Source organism: Sorex fumeus, unplaced genomic scaffold (genome assembly GCF_029834395.1).
Source record: "Sorex fumeus unplaced genomic scaffold, SorFum_2.1 ptg000047l, whole genome shotgun sequence".
Taxonomy (NCBI): Eukaryota; Metazoa; Chordata; class Mammalia; order Eulipotyphla; family Soricidae; genus Sorex; species Sorex fumeus.
In genome coordinates this window covers 20,278,240-20,299,972 of record NW_026606104.1, presented here as the reverse complement: position 1 = coordinate 20,299,972, position 21,733 = coordinate 20,278,240, and the positions used below count along the sequence as shown (strand labels likewise).

Below are 21,733 nucleotides of genomic sequence, written 5' to 3'. Positions count from 1 at the left end.
CAGCCCAAGTAAAATTACATGGAATTATGTTTGAAGATTATATTCGTCTACTCCTTGAGAGATGACAATGTTTCATGATTTTTAAATGTTACTCCCCAATAGCATTTGTACCCAATTTATTACAAGAGTAGCATACAAAATAATTTGGTGCAAATCAAAGTACTTTGGTACCTTAATCATTTAGCATTGAATTGGTAACATGAAAAAGCAGGGACAGATGAACACATGTCAGCCGGTTCAGAAGGGAAGCATCTCAGAAGATAAATATGATAAAGTCTTTTGTTTTGATAAGTAGAAGCATCACTCCCTAGTTATAGAGGAATAATAAAACACCTAGTGTGAAGCTAGGGATGAAAGACATCATCATATTAACAGTAAATATTGGCTTATTTTTAGCACTATGAAATTTACAAAGTCCTGAAACAGATATAGACTCTCTTGATTAAGATCCGTGAGAAACAGCGTCGTGTATCCTTGGAAAGGCTACTTACTCTTTCCTGATCATGAATTGTAAAATAGAAAATACAATTTTCCTTAGGCAAGTTAACTTAACCTTTGTTCTTCAGTTTCCTTATGTGTTAAAATGAGAGAAATAATAGTATTAAGTTGAAATGTAATTTTGCTACCATTCCATTGTTTTCACCTACAGAAACGGCAATTTCATATAATGGTATTGTGTTGACGATTAAGTGGATGAAAACAGTTACAACAGATCACCACTTTAATACATACTCATTGCAAGCGGTTTGATTACAATTCCATTTAATCTTCATCATAGTCCTAAAACAGATAATATTACTCAACCTGAAGTATAAAATTATGTGAAAATAAATAAATCATATTTATGGATTTATAAGACAGAGTAGGGAATGTATGCAGCTTTAAAATAAATGCCCCTGTAATAAAACCCTTTGTCCTGTGGTTTTTAAGTGTTTGGATTTTGTAACAACCAGTTTACAAATCTCTGAGTTGCTTCTCCCTTCCATTCAAATTTGCCATCCAGGGGATGGTTGGTTAGTTTCGAAGTTGAGGTTTTAATAAATTTTACTGTGTGGCCTTTCTAGGCTCATCAATTCAGCAAAAGGTTCAAAGCAGGGGGAATTTTTTTAAAATTTTTTTTTTGGGTCATACCTGGCGATGCACCGGAGTTACTCCTGGTTCATGTACTCAGGAATTACTCCTAGAGGTGCTCGGGGGACCATATGGGATGCTGAGAATCGAACCTAGGTCAACTGCGCGCAAGACAAACTCCCTACCCACTGTACTATTGCTCCAGTCCCCCCAATTTTTTTTATGCTGTGCAGAGTTATATTGAGAGAACCAGAGACCAGCCTTTAAGGACACAGAAATGACTTCTTTGTAACCAGAGTGTGGACAGATGTGAGAGTTGCATTCCTCTGTGCATGACCTTAAAGGACAAGATACCCACTGCTTACTGCTAAGCAGGGTCAGGGGTGCACATGGCCAGGTGATGGTACCTGAATTCCAATTCCTACTACCCAGTCTCAGAGCAGATGCCATTTTAGCCTAGTCCGCAAGGAAGGGACAGGAGGGGTGACCTAAGCCATGGAAGCACAGGAAACCTATAATGGTTTATCAGTATAAGGTACTGCTTGGTTAAAATGTAACTTACTATATAATATAATGTGTAGCGACAAGACATACAATGAGTAGCGAAAATACAAGCTTGAAGTCATTTGTATATTTTGGTTGTTTTTTAGAAAGATTTTTATTTGTATTTATTTTGTGTTTTGAGGCCACACCTGGTGGTGTTCAGGGCTTATTCCTGGCTCTGATCCTAGAGATCACTCCTAGGACTTGGGGGACCATATGTACATATGTGGTGCCAGAGATTGAACTCTGTTGGGTCAAATGCAAGATATGCGAGGTAAGGGTCTTACCTACTTACTGTATTATCTCTCTGCTCTCACCAGAGAGTGTGGGGGGGCCTAACTTAGTGAAGTTCAGTGATTACTCTTGGCTCTGACTCAGGAATCACTCCTGGCAGTGTTCTAGGAACCATTTTGTATGCTGAGGATCTAACCTAGGTCAGTCATATGCAAGGCAAGTGCCCTACCCACTATACTGTTGCTCTGGCCCCCTCAGCCCAGATTATATATCTAAAACAGCATTTGTAATCTTTTCACCAGTGAGGCAAATATTATATATAGCACTGATATAGTGGTTTCTGAATACAGTCAGAAATAAGTCCTGATCAATGTTGATGTGACCAACCAAAAAAAGATTCTTGATAATATGTAAAATTGAAATGATGTAGAGATAGTTATGTTTTGTGAATAATATGTGGAAACACCACATATGTTTCCCAGAGCACTGCCAGGACTAATCCCAGTGATCCCTGAGCACAGAGCCAGGAGTAAGCCCTGAGCACCACTGGGTGTGGCCCCAAAAACAAAAAGAAAAAAAATGAGAAGAACCAACATTTAAAAACTGACTGTCTTGCAAGGGGTTGATTTCAAGGATATACAAGGTACTGGTTAAACTACACAAGAAGAAATCACCCAACCCCATCAAAAAATGGGGCGAGGAAATGAACAGAAACTTTCGCAAAGAAGAAATCCGAATGGCAAAAAGGCACATGAGAAAATGCTCTACATCACTAATCATCAGAGAGATGCAGATCAAAACAACAATGAGATATCATTTCACACCACAGAGACTGGCCCACATCCACAAGAACAAAAGCAACAGGTGCTGGCGCGGATGTGGCGAGAAAGGGACCCTCCTTCACTGCTGGTGGGAATGCAGGCTGGTCCAACCCTTTTGGAAAACAGTATGGACGATTCTCAAAAAATTAGAATTCGATCTCCCATTTGACCCAGCTATAGCACTCCTGGGAATATATCCCAGAGAGGCAAAAAGGTATAGTTGAAGTGACATCTGCAATTGTTTGTTCATTGCAGCACTCTTTACAATAGCCAGAATCTGGAAAAAACCTGAGTGCCTGAGAACAGATGAATGGTTAAAGAAACTTTGGTACATTTACACAATGGAGTACTATGTAGCTGTTAGAAAAGATGAAGTTATGAAATTTACATACAAGTGGTACAATATGGAAAGTATCATGCTAAGCGAAATGAGTCAAAAAGAGAGGGATAGACACAGAAAGATTGCATTCATCTGGGGAACATAAAGCAACAAAACGGGAGACTAACACCCAGGAAGGGCTCAGATTAGTACCAGGAATTTTGCTCCATGACTTGAAGGCCAGCCACATGTGCTAGGTGAGAAGGAAGCTCAGATAGAGAAGAGAGCACCAAATAAAGGGTGTTGTGAAGACCCTCCCAGGGTGGGAGAGACATGCTAAAAGTGGTCTATAGACCAAACATGACTGCCACTCAATGCCTCTCTGGCAAAACACAGTACCCAAAAGAAGAGAGAGAGAACAGGGAGGAATGCCCTGCCACAGCGGCAGGGTGGGACGGGGGGGGGGGGGAGGATGGGGGGTGGGAGGGATGCTAGGACCCGTGGTGGGGGAGGATGGGCACTGGTGGAGGGATGGGTACTTGATCATTGTATAACTGAAACCCAAGCACAAAAATTTATAAGTCTATAAGTGTACTTCATGGTGTTTCACTAATAAAAAAAAAAAAGTGGAATGACTCAGAAAGAGAAAGAAAAAAAAAACTGACTGTCTTGGAATATGCCTTTCACAGTTCGGGGAATACTGTACAATATTCAGTAGTTTTGAATATAATGAATTACAATTTATTGCAATACAATTAATATGGACTGGAACAATAGCACAGCAGATAGGGCATTTGCCTTACTAGAGGCCAACCCACATTTGATTCCTCTGACCCTCTCAGAGAGGGGGAAGGTACCAAGAGTATCCTGCCCTCATGGCAGAGCCTGGCAAGCTCCCCATGGTGTATTAGATATACCAAAAACAGTAACAAATCTCACAATGGAGACATTACTGGTGCCGCTTGAGCAAATTGATGAACAAGGAATGACAGTGCTACAATAAATACAATACATATTCTTTGAATTCTTAATTCTTTGAATACAATAAATTAAATATTCTTTGAATTTATGGTATATGCTTAATGACATATGAATACTCCTTTTCAAAGAATATATTTTATTAGAATGATAATTACTGTTCCTTGCTGTATCTTAATAGGAATTAATTTTAAATTTTAGCAATTTTTATGGTACCACTAATAACACTAAAAACACTAATTTCATTATTATTATTATTATCATTATTACCATTATTATATGTTAAGATTAGAGTTTGAGAGAAATGTATTAGGGTGTAATTATAATTTTGTAATATGACAAGAACTGAAAAACTAACACTTCAGATATTTTAAGAATGAATACAGCTTTTCCAGATGGAAAAAGGGGAAAGAACATTCATGGATTTCCCATGTGTTTTGTCCAAACTTGTCTTGTTTTCAAAAAGTCAGTGGGTCCACAGTTGCTCCAATGAGAGAATGCTTTTGAATTGACCATATCCACAAAAACCAATCAATCAAAAGGTAATTGAGCACCAAATCTCTGAAATATATGCAGATAAACTGTAAGAACGTCTACCAGCTGGTTTCTCTATTCTACATCTCTGTTCTTTATTTAGCAGGCTTTTTACAAGTCCACATACTAATGTTCTTAAATATAGTTTTCATCATGCCATAATTGCCAAAGAACAGAGAAGTTCTCAAATGCCTGTTGTATCAAGCCCAAATAACTGTGTCCCGTTTCAAGGATCCTCTATAGTGTTGCTATTTAGAGTATGGTAACAGCACCATTACCACTTGGGAACATGTGAGAAAGAGATAATCTCATCCAGCATGACTACATTAGAGTGTCCAGTTTCGCAAGCTCTACAGATATGCAAATTTAAGTATTAAAAACACTGTACTGCAATATCCATTAATCTAAACAAAAGATAAATCACTTATCTGTAACACAACCTATGCTTACATTAAGAATTTCTTTAACTAAAATCTCTGCTTCCAAAGTAATTCTTTGCACATGCTTTTAACTCCATATTCTTAGATCTACTATGATATCTGCTATCTAAATCCATTTCATTCTTGAAAGCCCATTGAAAAAGACTGTGTTTCCATCAAACTAAACGATTTTCAAACCATGCTAGTATTCCAGCAAGGTTAGTTGCTAAATACTTCTTGTATTTAGGTCAATATCATTTAATTATTTTTGTTATGTTTTATTATCTATTAAATAATATTCTTCCAAATACTTTGGAGTGGTGGTGGTAGGCAATGCTGAACTGGTAAGAATGTCTACAAAAATGCAAACTTCCCCTGCTCTCAATAAGCTCACAATCAAAATTAATGTTTCATTAGAAACACTGCAAGTTTCACTAGTGTGAAGCAAAGGTCAGTAAATATAAAATAATACTGAATAGGATTACATGATTTGTGCTTTTAAAAATTAAATCTAGGGGCTGGAGCAATAGCACAGCGGGTAGGACATTTGCCTTGTATGCGGGCAACCCAGGTTCGATTCCCAGCATGCCCTATCGTCCCCCGAGCACCGCCAGGAGTAATTCCTGAGCGCATGAGCCAGGAGTAAACACTGTGCAATGCCGGGTATAACTCTAAAAGGGGAAAAAAATTAAATCTAGCAGTTGGAGAGAAAGTAAGGTGTTAAGCCACTTGCCTTATACCTGGTTTCAGTGCCTGGTACCCCATATACTCTCCCGAGCACCACTGGAACTAATCTCTGAGCACCAAACCAGGATTAAGCCCTGAGCACTGCCATACATAGCCTTCAAATCACTCATACACACACACACACACACACACACACACAGTCACTGTCACTGTCCTACCATTGTTCAGGATTTGCTCGAGAAGGCCCAATAACATTGTGAGACTTATTACTGTGTTTGGCATATTCATTACGTCACGGGGAGCTTGCCAGGCTTTGCAGTGCTCATGAGTTACTCTCGGTAGCTTGCCGGGCTCTCCAAGAGGGGAGGAGGAATCCAACCCAGGTTGGCTATGTTGGCTGCGTGCAAGGCAAATGCCCTGTTCACTGTGCTATCGCTCCAGCCTCCCGCCCCCCAAAATTAAATTCATTTAAGTGAACAAAATAGTATTGTTTAGAAGACAAAAGTTTTTTGTGGCATGAAATAGAAATTTCAACCAGTAGGAAGTAATCAGAAGGGCTGGACCAATAGCACAGCAGGTAGGGCATTTGCCTTGCATGTGGCTGACCTGGGTTGAATTCCCAACATCCCACATGGTCTTCCGAGCACCACCAGGAGTAATTCCTGAGGTCATGAGTCAGGAGTAACTCCTGTGCATAGCTGGGTATCATGGCCCCCGCCCCGAAAAATAGAGAAAGAAATCAGAGATATTGTGCTTTGTTCCATGTTAATTTCACTGTCCTGCAAACAGTTATAAGGTGAATTTTTGTCTTAATTTATTTAAGAAATAGAAGGATTTAGACATAGTTCCTATCTTTCTGTTTTTGACTTGCAAGTTTGTAGGTGTGATAGGCACTAGATAAATACTTGTTGATTGAAGACCATCTTTGATCTCAAGTCAGAGGCTAGGTTTACACACATGGAACAATCATTGCACAAATGCAGCCCTTTGCTCCTTCTGTTATTCACGACAAGAAGAAAAGTTCATGAATTTTTAGTGACACTTAGGTTTACTAGTCGTGTCTTTTGGATCAAAAAGTTCCTCCAGGGTGCCATGGAAGTTTCTGTTTCTGTAACATTTGTGTTCACTAGAGACTGCTGGAGCACAGCCAACCAAATGGAATTGGCTAGTAAAACCTTTTGTGGGTGAGCATTTTGGAAAAGAGTTTTAAGACCATTTGCCAGCAAAAGCTCAGCAGGTGGAATTTTAAACAATACAAGTTAAGGTAAGGGTTAGATTTGAAGAGACTCAGTGGCGCAAGGGAGATAAATACTGAACAGGTAACATTCCATATCTCTTTAGAAAAAAAAAAGTAAAAGTTAGCTTTTAAGGTGGCATTGTTGTAAAACCACCCTTCAATTTTGAGATTGAAACATATGTTTCTGGTAGATGCTCATTCTTCAAAAGGCCTCCTGCTTTAAGAACACCATTGCAGTTCAGTAAGGTTAAATTTTACCTAAAATCTTTGATCCTCTCGATTCCTGCAGTGTGATTTTAGAGTGGGATTACAGAAAGAAACTTAAAAAGTGAAAGCATTATTTTTAACTAACTAGAACTTTATAGGAGCTGGTGTTACACTAAAACATGCATTATTTTGACTGGAGTCATCCATTACCTTTAATAAACTTCTAAAGTTACAGTGTTCCTATCTTACTCAGCAATGTTGCAAAAGATGACCATTCACACCTGTTATCTTCTTTTCAACTTAAAATTTCTCTGGGTACATCAGAAAGACTCTGGTCTCTTAAATGAGCAATTATTATTTATTAAATAAATAAAGAGCTCGAGAATAGTGCCAAAATCTTCCTTTCATTCAGAAAATAAGTCTAAACTGGCAGCAGCATCTACAGGGTCTCTGGCAGTACCCCAGCCTGACGCAGAAGAGCCAAGTCAATACTGAAAGGGGAACTCATTCTTCACCTTGAGTCAGTCCCTGGCATCTACTGAGGTTCTTGAAAGAATGCCAATTAGGGCCAATTTACATGTCTCTGCGGAGGTTTTAGATAACTCTTCACTAAGAACTGTTTGTTTTTCTCATTTAGACTGCTTTTCCCAGGTAGGATTCACAAACTTGCTGCTGAATGTACTGTTTGCAGGACACTACTAGGTTTCCATATCAACATAAAGTACAGGCCCTTGAAAAATTCATTAACAGGGGACTCATCTGAACAGCCAGATTGAAATTTAAAAAGTGGTCCTTCCAAATTTTCTATAATTTGTCCCAGAATTCAAGTAACAGAAAATTCATACTATGCAAGTAGTTTGTGGAATCAGTCTCAGCAAAGAAGCTCGCTACTTCATAGCTTGTTCCGTTGTGCAACTGATCAAGTTGTTTCCCTCTTTTTTTTTTTTTTTGGTGTAGGTAAGTCAGAGTATACTTCTCTGGAACTTTGACCATTTGTCTTTGTTTTCTACCATACTCATTGTCTGCTTTATCTAAAAAGCCCCTTGGGGACCCAGGACTTGGTTCAAAGGCAGAATACATGCTTCCCATGTTTCAACATAAAAATTTAGAAAAAAATGTTTTTCTTATATTTGAAGAAAAGTTCTATGTTTTCCCTTTTGAAATTTCCCTATTTTAATTAAACATCTCCCATTCCTTCTGATGCGCCTAAGTCTATAGATGTTTTCTAAACTTCAGCATTAGTGGCAAGTTAGCTTTTAAGTAACCACATTTTGAAAGCTGTCTGCTAATACTCAGCTCAACTAAAGTTAAAAATGTAGAAGACTGGTATTATAAACATTTTTTATGTTTGGTTAACTTTTGATTGAATGTTATATTTTGTCATCAATAATACTTAAGATATGATCTAAAAATTCCTATTAAAATGTCAGATTAGCAGACCCAGCTACAGAAAGCATCTTTTGATTGCCTCCATTAATGAAAATTTTACTAGGCAGTACTAAATAGTGATTGAAAAAGCATGCTGATACTGTCAGTTACTAGTATAGAGATTTGTCACAACTTCAGGAAAAAAATTTATTATGAATTTATGTTTGCCATCTAAATATACATTTCAGAAGCCACTAAAATTGTCAGGAAGACAGATTTGTGCTTCTTAATTACAGGTTTAAAAATATATATAATAACAGTATCAAATTAAAATATATTTGCCCTTTGAAAATTCCAAACATTTATCAAAATGTAATTGGATACCACTTTAAATCAGATAAAAGTAAAGCAAGCTTGAATATGTCTTATATACCCTTGATAGCTTCTATAGTCTTTGCAAAAAGCTGAAGTTATATGCTCAATAATATGATGGTTGATATTCACCCAAGTGACATCAACAATTTAATGTGTAATGCTCTCACTTTCCATTAGAAGTGAAATATTACTAAAGCTTGGCCAACATTTCCTCATCCTTGGAGCTCTGTTTAAGTCAGATACCTAGTGTTTTTTTCCCTGTATCAGGTTTTATTTGGTCTTTAATTATTCTTCCCTCTTTTACCTGCTTTCAAGAACTAGAAAAGACTCTTTGATGTGCCAGTCCAAAGTATGTTCAGATAAAAGGTAAATAATTCAACAGACTTGTTGAGGAGAGTTGACATTTGAATGTTGGTGGTTGTTTCCTTTACTCATCAGATCTCCTATTGAGGTCAGCTGACCCTTGGTAGACTTACTGGAGTGAGTTTGAATTGGTAAAAATCATCTGATAAAGGAATGGTGGCAAAAATAGCAAAAAAACAGGAAAAAAATCAATGAAGTAGAGAAACCTGAATATATATTCTTTTCAAGTCTTAAACTTATTCAATAGTTACAAACGTCTCTGAAAATATTTATATGTGTGGGTGGAGGCAAGTTGCCCATTAAATTGTAAAAAGTGTTATCCGACTCATCAGGACTTGGTTGTAAATTTGACTACACAGTTTTGGCTCATAGAAAAATGAGAAGGAAATATCTGATTAAAGTGTGCATTGCTGCTTAGGCAACTGAATGTTGCCATAGCAATTGAGATGAAATGTGCAAAAAGTGAGATAATTAAATCTAACCCCTTTAGTAGTTTTGACAGTCAATGTACTGCCAATAGAAAAAGTTATCTACAGTATTAAGATAAAATGCATTCCTCACAGAAAGTCTCCTTACTAGTATATTGTTGTTCCCTTTCTAAATACATTGCTTTAGGTGTCTAATTTGAATGTTCTCTCTTAATAATCAAATGCAGTTTTGACCTTGGTCTGTGGCTGCCTAGAATTTCTGTGGCTGCCTAGAATTTCTGCAGGTTTATTGTATCATGGGAGCAGACATTTTAAAAAATCTATTTTTCTTCTATTTCTTATGAAAAGGTATACTAAAGCTATAGCTGACATATATGAGCTAGGAATTCAGTAATATCTAGAACGTGCTGCCCTCTTCAGGAGCTCGTGCTTAAGCATAATTTTTCTAGCAGTTTAGAAAATATAAATATGATTTGTGCAATGGACAGATAATAATTTCTTAGGAATAAGCACCATATTCAGTAAAGTATTGAAACTTTCCATTTTTATTAAAATAGTTCATTTGGAATCAATAAATATAAATTTTGAATTAAATTATTAATATTTATGATTAGATATTAAATAATTGCCTTAAAAGAAACTTCATTGATGGGCAGTATTGCCGCATCATCTCATAATTTCATACTTACATATTTGCTAATCAAGAATTTCTCTAGCAGTAAAAGTATACCAAAAAAAAAAAGATATTTTCTGTGTGAAAATCTAAGCAGGACATTCTTCAAATTGTAATTTTTTAAAACTATTTTTAAAATTTACTTCTTGTGTTAGGACTGAAAATCTGCATTTCTTTTCTTTTTGGCTTTGGGCCACATTCAGCAATGCTCAGGGCTTACTCCTGGCTCTGCACTCAGGAATTATTCCTGGTGGTGTTCAGGGGACTATATGGGATGCTGAGGATTAAACCTGGATTAACCACATGCAAGGCAAATGCCCTACCCACTGTACCATCACTCCAGCCCTCAAATCTGCATTCCTAACAATCAACTTCTAATTTTACTCTCTAAGAAAAAGCCAGTATATTAGGCGAAAATTCATGTTTATAATCCGAGGTTTCAGGTAGTTTCATTTATTAGAATATTATATTGGGAATAATGATTTCAAATTACATAACACATTGCTTTCTTATTCAAAATGATTTCACCTGAAAATAATATCAAAGATTATAAAATGGCATCATAAAAAGCTAAAATAAATCCTCTCACAATTTCCTTAGCTAGGCTGGAGAGATTGTACAGGAGGCAAGGCACTTGCCTAGCATGCATGACCTCCATCCTGGTGGATCCTTGGTCCCCCACTTTTTTTTCTTTTTGGGTCATACCCGGTGATGCATAGGGGTTGCTCTTGGTTCAGGCACTTATTCCTGGTGGTGCTCGGGGGACCATATGGAATGCTGGGAACCCAACCAGGGTCAGCTGCGTGCAAGGCAAACGCCCTATCTGCTGTGCGATCGCTGGAGCCCCCAGTCCCCCCGCTTTTTTAAAAAATAAAATATTTTCTTATCTAGTTTCAGTTCACACTACTGAAACTAGGTTAGTGTGTGAAATTCAGTATGTTTTCTCTAAGTTTTGTGTTTGTTTTGGTTATTTTATCCTTCGTGTGTGTGTGTGCGCCCGCTCCCGCTCATTGGTGGGCACGCCCTACCACTGAACTACATCCTTGGCCTTCACTAATTACTTAACATTAAAGTTCATATAATTGGAAAAAAAAATAGTAGCCAGGGATGCCCTAAGTGGCAAAGGACATGCCTTACAGATGTGAAGCACGGGGTTTGGTTCCTAGAGTCACATGCTTCTTATCACTTGAACTACCAAAAGTGGTCCTTACACACACACAAAAATCTTTTAACTGTCTTTCAAAAACGTAATTTTGTTCTAATTAAAATGATACAATGCAATTTTAAGAGCTGAGAGATAGTATACTGGTCAGGGCACTTGCCTTGCATACAGCCAACCTGGTTTCAATACCTGGCACCACATATGGTCCTTTGAGTATGGCCAGAGTAATCCCTGAGGGCAGAACCAGGAATAAACTCTGAGCACTGTTAGGTAAGGCCTCAAAACAAAACAAAAAATAAAATAAAATTACTTTAACAACAGAAAACAAAAAGAAATAAAAACAGTATTGTTTTTGTGTGGAATTGAGAGAACTTAGGCCCCCTAATTGTGTTACTCAGCGACTTCACCAAATTTTTGTTTACATATAAATGGAAGTCATGGTCATTAATGTTGACTTCAGAAAATAAGAACAGTCAATTTATCCTTAAAGAACCTTAGGTATATCTGTTCCAGCTATAACAATAAAGCATTTAATTGAAATAAAGGAGTGGAAAAAAAGATACACTGACAAAACTTTCTCATTACTGTACATATTTTGGAGAATATAAATGGTTTATTCCTGAATTTGAGAGTACTGTTCACAATAATTGTTTAATCCTAAGGAAGCTCTGTACAAAGTCCTGTAATACACATTCAAGAATTCTTAAAACATCGATTTGTATTTTCTGCAATAGATTTACTTCATTTTTTGTTTCTCTGCTGATATATTACATTTGGCAGTTAGGATCCCTGTGGATGATGGTATAATAAATAATAATATTTTCTTTGCTTTCTAGGGTATTTATTGGCACAATGATAAATTTCAACTTTTGCAGAATGGTAAGTAAGGAGTTCTTTTTTATATTTGATAGAACTGATTGCAAATAAGAAAATGTGAAAATTTATAATAAAAGTGGGGCAAAATTTGAGAAATGTAGTCAATGATGTAATAATTATAACATACCCTTGAAATAAATAGATGTTATGTTCAAATTCTATAAGCAGTCCAAAATTCTCACCAAATATGCTAGAAGCTCCTCGGAAGAAATTAAGCATAGTGTATTAAATGTTTATCCCCCCTGGGGTAGAACATTAAATGTATACACGCGCATTCTATGAATAGAAAGAAAAGATCTGTTTGTGATCTGTGATACATATACTGAGAAGGAGTGAGTGGGTGAATAAGAGTTGTTTAGAATTTTTACTGTTATCTAATAATTGATCATAATTTATATTTGACTGGGGCATACAGCACCTGTCTATTTAAAAATATTTGTTTTCTAAAGCATATACAGTTGTTTCTACACAAACTGTGTGATTTTGTTTGAACATATAATTTTTTCTTCGCTTTTATAAATGAAAAGATCCTACTTAATTTTAGTTATTTAACTATTTAAAATTAATCTCTTTACAATTTGAGTAGCACTGTAGCACTGTTGTCCTGTTGTTCATCAATTTGTACAATTTGAGTAACAAAATTAATTTTACTGAATGAAAAAGGTCAATGTAAAATTGTAAATGTAAAATTATATTTCTTGGTTGGTTATTACTTTTTCCTATAAAGGTTATTTTTCCAGTAGTAGGAAAAATATTTTGTAATAAACCAAGCATCAAAAAGTATTATGCTGAGTGAAAAATGCAAGACGCAAAGTATACTCACTCAGCATAATACTTTTTGATGCTTGGTTTATTACAAAATAAGGTTCTCTTCTTGCATCCTGCCCACCCCCTTTCTATTCCCAGGCAGAACAATGGTGCATTCACTGTTACTGTCCTCCCGTTGTTCATCGATTTGCTCGAGCGGGCCCAGTAACGTCTCCATTGGAGACTTTGTTGTTACTGTGTTTGGCATATCGAATACATCATGGGGAGCTTGCCAGGCTCTGCCGTGCGGGCGAGATACTCTCAGTAGCTTGCCGGGCTCTCCGAGAGGGGCGGAGGAATCAAACTCAGGTAGGGCGTTTGACTTGCACACAGCCGACCAGGGTTCGATTTGACATTTTATAAAGAGAGTAAACAAAATCAAACATATCTATGCTCAAGATCATTAAGTAAGGAACTATTATACAAATAAAACAGCTGTTCAATCTATTTCTTTATCATCTGTTAATCTAAAAACTTAAACAAAAAACCAAATTTTGAATCCATAGGTGAACTAAATTGAAATCTAAACAAATGTTTTGTAACAAGTTATTTCTAAAACTGAATTTTAAACAGACTAAATCATAAGCATTATCAAGTTTTGCTAATAAATTAAAGATAAGTGATATTTAAATAAAATAAATTTCTCAGTGTAATCTTCCTTACCTCCTATTTCCAATCTGATCATATACTTAAAAAAGACTGGATGCATAATTCTGTGAAGAGTAACAACATTTAGTCTTCAATCAATAACAATATGCACTTTATTTCTGAGAATATTAAAAAATATTATCGTATTTTGTTAATGACAATTCCATGCTGGAATTAAGCACACACAGTAATCACTTTGCCATTTATTTTTAAAATTCCACAATTTCTTACACTATATGATGCACAATTTTTTTTTTTTTTGCTCAAATGCCCAACACGTTCGTTACTTTTAAGATTTCATAGAAAGCAAAGACAGGATGAGTCCTTTTCTTTCAATTAAAATTGCATGCAATTATTCCTGTAGATTATAGATCTCTTCTGGGATTTCCGGTTTCATACAACTTTTTGGTTCATTTCACAGGAATAATATTCATCTTAATTAGCAAAAAACAATTGATGAGCTTTTACAAGAGGGAGTTCACTCCCTGCACTGATTACTGCCACTAGATTACACTGTTAAAAAAAAAATCCTGGTTTTAAAATGGTTAGTTGAATCTGTTCTCTGTTATCAGACATTGTCTTTGATGACAGAATATTTTTCTTTATGCGTCATTAATCTACTTGCTTTAGTTATTTATTGTGTTGTTTGTTTTGTGGGGGAATTGGGTTTGGGCCAGTCTGGGTGGTGCTCACGGCTTCTGGCTGTGTGCTCGAAGCCTTCTTGGTGTTCTCAGGGAAATGTACATGGTTCCTGGGATCAAACCAGGGTCAGCTACATGCAAGTAAAGTGCCTTATCCCACAGACTAGATCTCCAGCCTACATTTTATTTTAACCTCAGAACATTCCTAAGTAAAATCCTAAATTGGTTTCTGAAATTATTTATTACCATTTTATATCAGTTCAAATATTATTTTAAGATTATTAAATAAGCAGAAAGACACTTCATGTAGGTTATTGATTGGTTTTCACAGTTTCCAAGGTTAAAATGCCTTTCAACTTTTGGACTTTTTTTTTTTTTTGGTGGGGGAGGCAAACCTGGCAATGACCAGGCTTTTTACTGGCTCTGTACTCAGGCATTACTCCTGGAGGGCTCAGGGAACCATATATGGTGCTGTGGATCAAACTGGGTTGGCTGCAAGTAAAGCAAGTGCCCTACTGCTGTTTTATATATGTGTACTCCAGCTTCTGTGCTCAAGTGACACTTCTGGAGGTGCTCAGGGGACTACATTGGGCGCTGGGGATCAAACTAGGGTTTTATGTGTGTGTGTGTGTGTGTGTGTGTGTGTGTGTGTGTGTATGTGTGTGTGTGTGTGTGTGTGTATAGCACTGTCCTCCCGTTGTTCATCGATTTGCTCGAGCGGGCCCAGTAATGTCTCCCATTTTGAGACTTGTTGCTACTGTGTTTGGCATATTGAATACATCACAGGGAGCTTGCCAGGCTTTGCCGTGCTGGTGAGATTCTCTAGGTAGCTTGTTGGGCTCTCCAAGAGGGGTGGAGCAATTGAACCCTGCTTGGCTGGGCTGGCTGCGCTCAAGACAAATACCCTACCACCGTGCTATCGCTCCAACCCATAACATATATATATATATATATATATATATATATATATATATATATTCCCTTTTGAGATCACTTAAGAGTGGTTAAAAGTAATATTTTAGATACAAAATAAGAATTGTACTGGAGTGCATAGGTTTAGGCACTTGCCTCGTATGCAGCTGTGATCACAACAGTGGATTGAGTCCCAGTATTTCATATGGTCTGAAAACACCTCTAGGTTTGAACCCTGAAGAGTCAGGCATGGCCCCGAGCAGTGCTGGGTGAGTCTCCAAAGAAATAACAAATTAGAAACGCTTGTGTCCACACAAACCAGCATAAAAAGTGATCTTTCAAGTTATGTATGTACACTTATGTAATTCTTTGAGTCTTCCTCATTTAGAGCTAAAAGTCTTATATTTTCCTTATGATTTTCCTCAAATTTTACCTCATATATTTGTAATTCTAAATATATTGCTGAGAGGTTGATGCATATGCAAAATATATAAATTAAATGCATGTACCTGTGGATTTTTATTAATTCAATACTTAGCTCGTGAGCTTCAACTATTTGTAGCACTTAGCTACTTTATTTGGGTGTCTGCTTCCAGCTTGCTATTGTTGCTGCTATTATTGTTATCTTACTATTACATAGTATGCTGCTATGAAAATTATTGAACTATGCAAGTAGATGGTTAAAAAAATTTCTCTAGAGCCATGGAGAGATATTTTCTTCTTTTTTTCTTTTTTGATTTTTTGGGGGGAAATATCCTGAGGTGCTGAGGGGCTTCTCTTGGCAATACTTCGAGGGTCATGCAGTGCAGGGAATCCAATCTAGACCTCCTGTGTGTCAAGCAGGAGCACCCGCCCTCTGAGCAGTCTCACAGCCTTACTGCAGGGATTCTTCATCTGAAAGGATTTTGCCCTGGGGAGTATTGGGCAATGTCTAGAAACATTTTGTTGTTGTTGTAATAACTTGTGGGTTAACATTGTTTTCTCTAAGGTAGAGGTTAGGAATGCTCTAAACATCCTATAAGGCAAACAGAACAACCCCCCAAACAAAGAATAATCTAATCTAAAATGCCAATAATGAGAAGGCAAGAAACTGCTCTAGAATGTATGTTTGAGGGACAACAGAGATATCTCAAAGGGCTGAGCTTGTGCTGGTGCTGAACTGTCTCTGAGCACCACCAGGAGTGACCCCAGAGCATGGACCCAGGTGTAGTCTCCGCGTACAACTAGGTGTGGCAAAAAACAAAACAAAACAAAACAAAACAAAAAGAAGAATGGATGTTTGAAAGTGAAATTGTTTGGTCACAAAAAATGGAAAACTTCACATTCATCAGATACTTTCTGTCATGTTAAATTTCAACTTTTTACCTCAACGAAGAAAGAGAATTTAAATTTGTTGGAATCCAAGGGTCAACCTGAATGGAACTTCTATTTGTTATAATTTTTCATTAGTTCATCTTTTGGTGTTTGGGCCACGGGTGCTGGCGCTTGAAGTCTCTCCTGGCTAGGTGCTTGTGGATTAAATCCAGGGAGATAAAATGGAGGGTGTAGGGTGGGAAAGGAGGACATGCTGCTGATGTCATGGTGGCATTGAAACTTTCTAGTAGAGGGTGAAGTAAAACGTATACACATACAGAGTGAAGCTGTATCTGAAATCTTATAGTAATGTAGAATGATGGTAAATCAATATAACTGGATTAAAAATAATGAAATGTTTCTAAAATTTGTTAAGTGGGAATATAATTTATTTTTGTATTTTTAATCACCGATTTGCTCGAGCGGGCCCAGTAACGTCTCCATTGGAGACTTTGTTGTTACTGTGTCTGGCATATCGAATACTCTCGGTAGCTTGCTGGGCTCTCCAAGAGGGGCGGAGGAATCGAACTCGGGTCGGCCATGTTGGCTGCGTGCAAGGCAAACGCCCTACCCGCTGTGCTCTGTCCTCCCGTTGGTTCACCTATTTGCTCGAGCGGATCCAGTAACATCTCCATTGTGAGACTTGTTGTTACTGTGTTTGGCATATCAAATATGTCACGGGTAGCTTGCCAGGCTTTGCCGTGGGTGAGATACTCTTGGTAGCTTGCCGGGCTCTCCGAGAGGGGTGGAGGAAATGAACCTGGGTTGCCCTGGTCAGCCACATCAGCCGCATGCGAGGCAAATGCCCTACCTGCTGTGCTATCGCTCCAGCCCTTAAACATTACTAATTCTTATAATTTTACTCCATCTTCTCTTGGATTTTTTGTGTAAGCAATCATATCTTTCATAAGTTTTGTCATTTTTATTTCTTTTCCGTTCTCATGCTTTCATTTTCACTCCACTAAGTAGACCTATAGTCCAGTATAGGAAAATATTGCATAGGAATGATGCTAATACTTATCAGCCTCTAAGCTTTTAAAATTCTTCTAAATACTTCACCAGTATGTAGTAGGATTTTTATGTGCATAGTTTTCAAGTTAAAATGTGTCCTTGTACTTTTAATTTAAAAAACTTTAAAATCTTAAATAGTTGTTGAAATGTATTTTTCTACACTAGAGGAAAATGTGTGATTTTTCTCCACAAGGTTGCTGAGCGCTAAAGTATTTTTCACTTTAAAATGTTTACTGAATCAGATGAGTATGAATTTTATTCCTGTGTCTTTGCTGGCACAGGTAAAAATATCAAAGCCCAGGACTTAGCATTGAAATCTAAGATGTCAATATCCCTATCATTAACATGACTCACAAATAAATCCATCCTTTAGTGTACTACAAGGAAAGTCATGTGTGTAAATGCATAACTAAAGAAAGAAAATTCTTTCTTGAAAATACATAAACCTAAGTCAAACTTACCGTGCTTCCAGCAAGAATTCATAAAATCTTAGTGGTCAAAAGACTCCAGGATAAGAAGTTTAAACCAGTCCCTACCTGATCTCTTTGATTGATAGAACTAAAAGAAAATAGCCTCAAGAGAGCCCAACATCATCCCCTCTCTCCAAGAACAGATAAAATTCCATGAGACAGCAATCACCAACACATTAGTCTAGCAAAACGTGCAAAACGTAAAAGACTGACTCAAATCCGCAGACTTAAAATATTAAATTATAATTTTTGTCTTCTTAAAAATGTTGACAGACATCAAACTAATATTGTGAATATTTGTTTTTGGGAAAAGGGGGTTGGTGAGTTGTGGTGCTGGAGCCAGACCTGATTGCATTCTGGGCTTCCTCCTGGCTCTGTGCTCAGGGGTCACTCCTGGCAGTGCTTTGGCAGCAGACTATGTATGGTACAGGCATCAGATTGGGGTTGACCACATACAAGGCTCTTGCCTTATATTTTAAAATATTCTTTTGGATATTACATTTATCATAATAACATATAATCCCTTCTTTGCTATATTTAGAAATTCATAATATAATCAAGTTTAAATTGTAAGTTAAACCTACTTAAACGGATAGAATTTGGTCATGGCATTTAGCTATTAAGCTGGAAGGAACTCTGGTGCACAGAAAATCGAATATACTTTTTTTTAACTTAACCAATATTTTAAATATTGTGTTATACTAAAAATAGAAAACAAACTGATGACTATGTAGAACATTTTCCTAATATTTTTATAGACAAATTTCATTTAGATAGATTCTTAAAATCTTAAGTAGAATATGTTTAATTTGCACAGCATGATATTTTCAACAAAACTTCAATGATTTTTAGGTATCTTTATATTTGTATTTTGAAAAATTTTTATAAAGAAATTGTGTTTGAGAAACAAAGGGAGAAGGGTCAAAGGGACTGAGGTACATTGTAGTATTAAGGAATGATAGAGCTAAGGTGTCCAATCACAGGGTCAACAATACTGTTCATGAGACCCAAACTTTAATATCCAAAATTAAAAGGTGCTGTCAAAATGGAGGGTGGGAGGAGTAGGGGAGGGAACCTAGGAACACTGGTGAAGGAAGTTGACTCTATTGCCGGTATCTATGTTGGAAAAGTGTATGTCAAAAACCCAACTATGAATAATTTTGTAACTCATGGTGCTTTAATAAAATAAAATTGGGGAGGGGGAGAAAAAGGAAATTGTGTTTGTCCTTAACGTCGAATCCCTGATTAGTCAAATAGTGAGCAGTTGGCCAAAAATTAGCTAATGATTGTAGGTCCTTGTAATTTTTTGGTTTTGTTTTTAGGCCATATCCAGTGGTGCTAAGGTCACTTCTGGTGGTACTGGGGATTGAACCCAGGTCAGCTGCATGCAAAGAAGCACTCTGCCCTATCTCTCAGGCCCCACATTCTTCTGATTTTTTCCCCCACGTGTGGGGGGTCACACCCAGCAATGCTCAGGGCAATACCTGGCTCTGCACTCAGGAATCACTTCTGGCAATTCTTGGGGGACCATGTGGGATATTGGAGATTGAACCCAGGTCCGTCCTGTGCAAGGCAAATGCCCTCCCTGCTGTGCTGTCGCTCTGGCCTCTCCTGGTTTTTTAAAAATGAGATTACAAAATAGACTAAGGCAAATGGAGATTATATTGGTTAATGGATCTAAGGAAGATTGATTCCGAGTCTTAATTCTAGTTATTAAGCTTTCTAGGGATCCATGACCAGAAAATTGCCTCTGCTGAGGCTTGTTTGAGTTGTTCTGTATCTGACACCAAAATGGTTCTAATAACTACATTTATATAAAGGAAACTAAATTCTGAGATGGTTTCACTGCCTGTGGAACTTCAGAGAAGCAAGTGTATGAATAAATACTATCATACCTATTTTTTCACAAGGGAGGAGAAATGAGAAGAATTCTTGAATGAGTTCTTTAGTAAGTAGTCTTGAACAGAATGTACTTTTCCCCACTGATTTATTCCTGAGACAGTTTAAAGTAAGGATCGCCAGAGATAATTCCTTAGGTTTAGGTGCACTAGTATTTTATAATTAAATTTCTCTACTTTAAAAGGAGTCCATCAAAAAGTTCTTCCAGGATTTAATGTTATTTTCCAGCTACTTTCTACTTGTGATTTCACATGGTGTGAATAGAAGACATAAAGAGATTGAGAGATAGTACAGCGGGTAAGGCATTTGCCTTGCAAGAAGATAGCCAGAGTTCAATTCCCAGTACTCTATATAGTCCCTAAACACTATCAGGAATGATCCCTGAGCTCAGTAGTAGAAATAAGCTCTGAGCACTGCAGGGTATGACCCCCAAAATGAACAAAACAAACAAACAAAAACAGACTGCAATTTAGGGAAACACGTAAAAATATATTGAGCATTTATGCTCTACTGGGAACCTAATTAGGTCATTTTAATTTGTTTTACGGTTAGGTATAACAGAATGACTAGCATCTGAAGTTGAATCCCTATCATCCCCCCACCCCCACGTACCATCCCCCCGGTGCTGTAGAATATGACTCTCCTTCTAGGTGGAGTCTTTAATGAGGTAATTAAGTTTAAGTGAGGTCAGGGGGATAGATCCTAATCCAGTATGACTGGTTCCCTTCTAAGACCAGGTGAGTACACAGACCTGCACAGAGGAGATCACATGTTGATGACTTAGGGAGAAAATGGTCATCTTCAAGCCAGGGAGAGAGATCTCAGTAGAAACCATCCTGCTGAAACTTACTTTTGGATTTCTAGCCACTGGAAATTGTAAGAACACATTTTTGTTGTTTAAGACAGTGGTTTTTCAACTGCTGGTCCAGAGGTATAGAAAGTTTAAAAACCATAGTAGTGGTTATTTAACTGCTGGCATGTGGACTGGTGATCAGTCAGGTGCATAAAAGCTTAAAAACACTGGTATAAACCACCCTCTTTATGGCAGCTAGAGCAAACTAATATGTTGTACTGTATATTCACAGCTCAATCATCAAGATTTTTCAAATTTACTCACTTTTTTTTGTAACCCCAGAGAGATGGCTTAATGGGTTGAGCACATGCTTTGCATGTGGTAGGCCTGGGTTTGATACCCGGCACTTCTTGGTATCCCAAGCAGAACCAGGAGTGATCCCCAAATACTACAGGGAGTGTTTCAGGACAAAAATTAAAACTGAATGAAGCCTTGCAAACATCTGTTCTATTCTTCACTCTACTATTACTACCTTGGTTTGGGATTTATTTTTCTAACTTGAAATAATATATTAATCTTTCACTTCTCATTATTCTAATTCAAGCATTTATACTTTTGCTAGTAAACCCAGTAGATTTTTCAGTCTTTGAGAGTAATGTCCACTATTCTCTCTTCTTAATATCAGTATTTAAAAATCTATGATTTCTAAACTTGACTATATACCCTAACCTAAGTGTTACTTGAAAAAATTTTAGGCCGTGTACCATATTTGTTGGGAAAGATACTATAGATATGTGGGCTAGAAATCTATATTTTTAATAGTGTTTATAAGCTGATCTTTTAAGTATTTAACATCTGTTACCTGAAATTTATTTATTTATTGGTTTTGGAGCCACATCCAGCT

At 37.1% G+C, this 21,733-nt stretch overlaps 1 protein-coding gene across 1 annotated transcript in view; it reads left to right on the top strand.

Annotated features, from left to right (window-relative positions):
- Positions 1–21,733, top strand: part of ADGRL2 (adhesion G protein-coupled receptor L2) — a 584,864-nt gene that overhangs the window by 333,535 nt on the left and 229,596 nt on the right. The window contains exon 3 of the mRNA XM_056123806.1: positions 12,256–12,298. The gene's annotated coding sequence lies outside the window, so the exon portion shown is untranslated. The remainder of the gene's footprint in view (positions 1–12,255; positions 12,299–21,733) is intronic.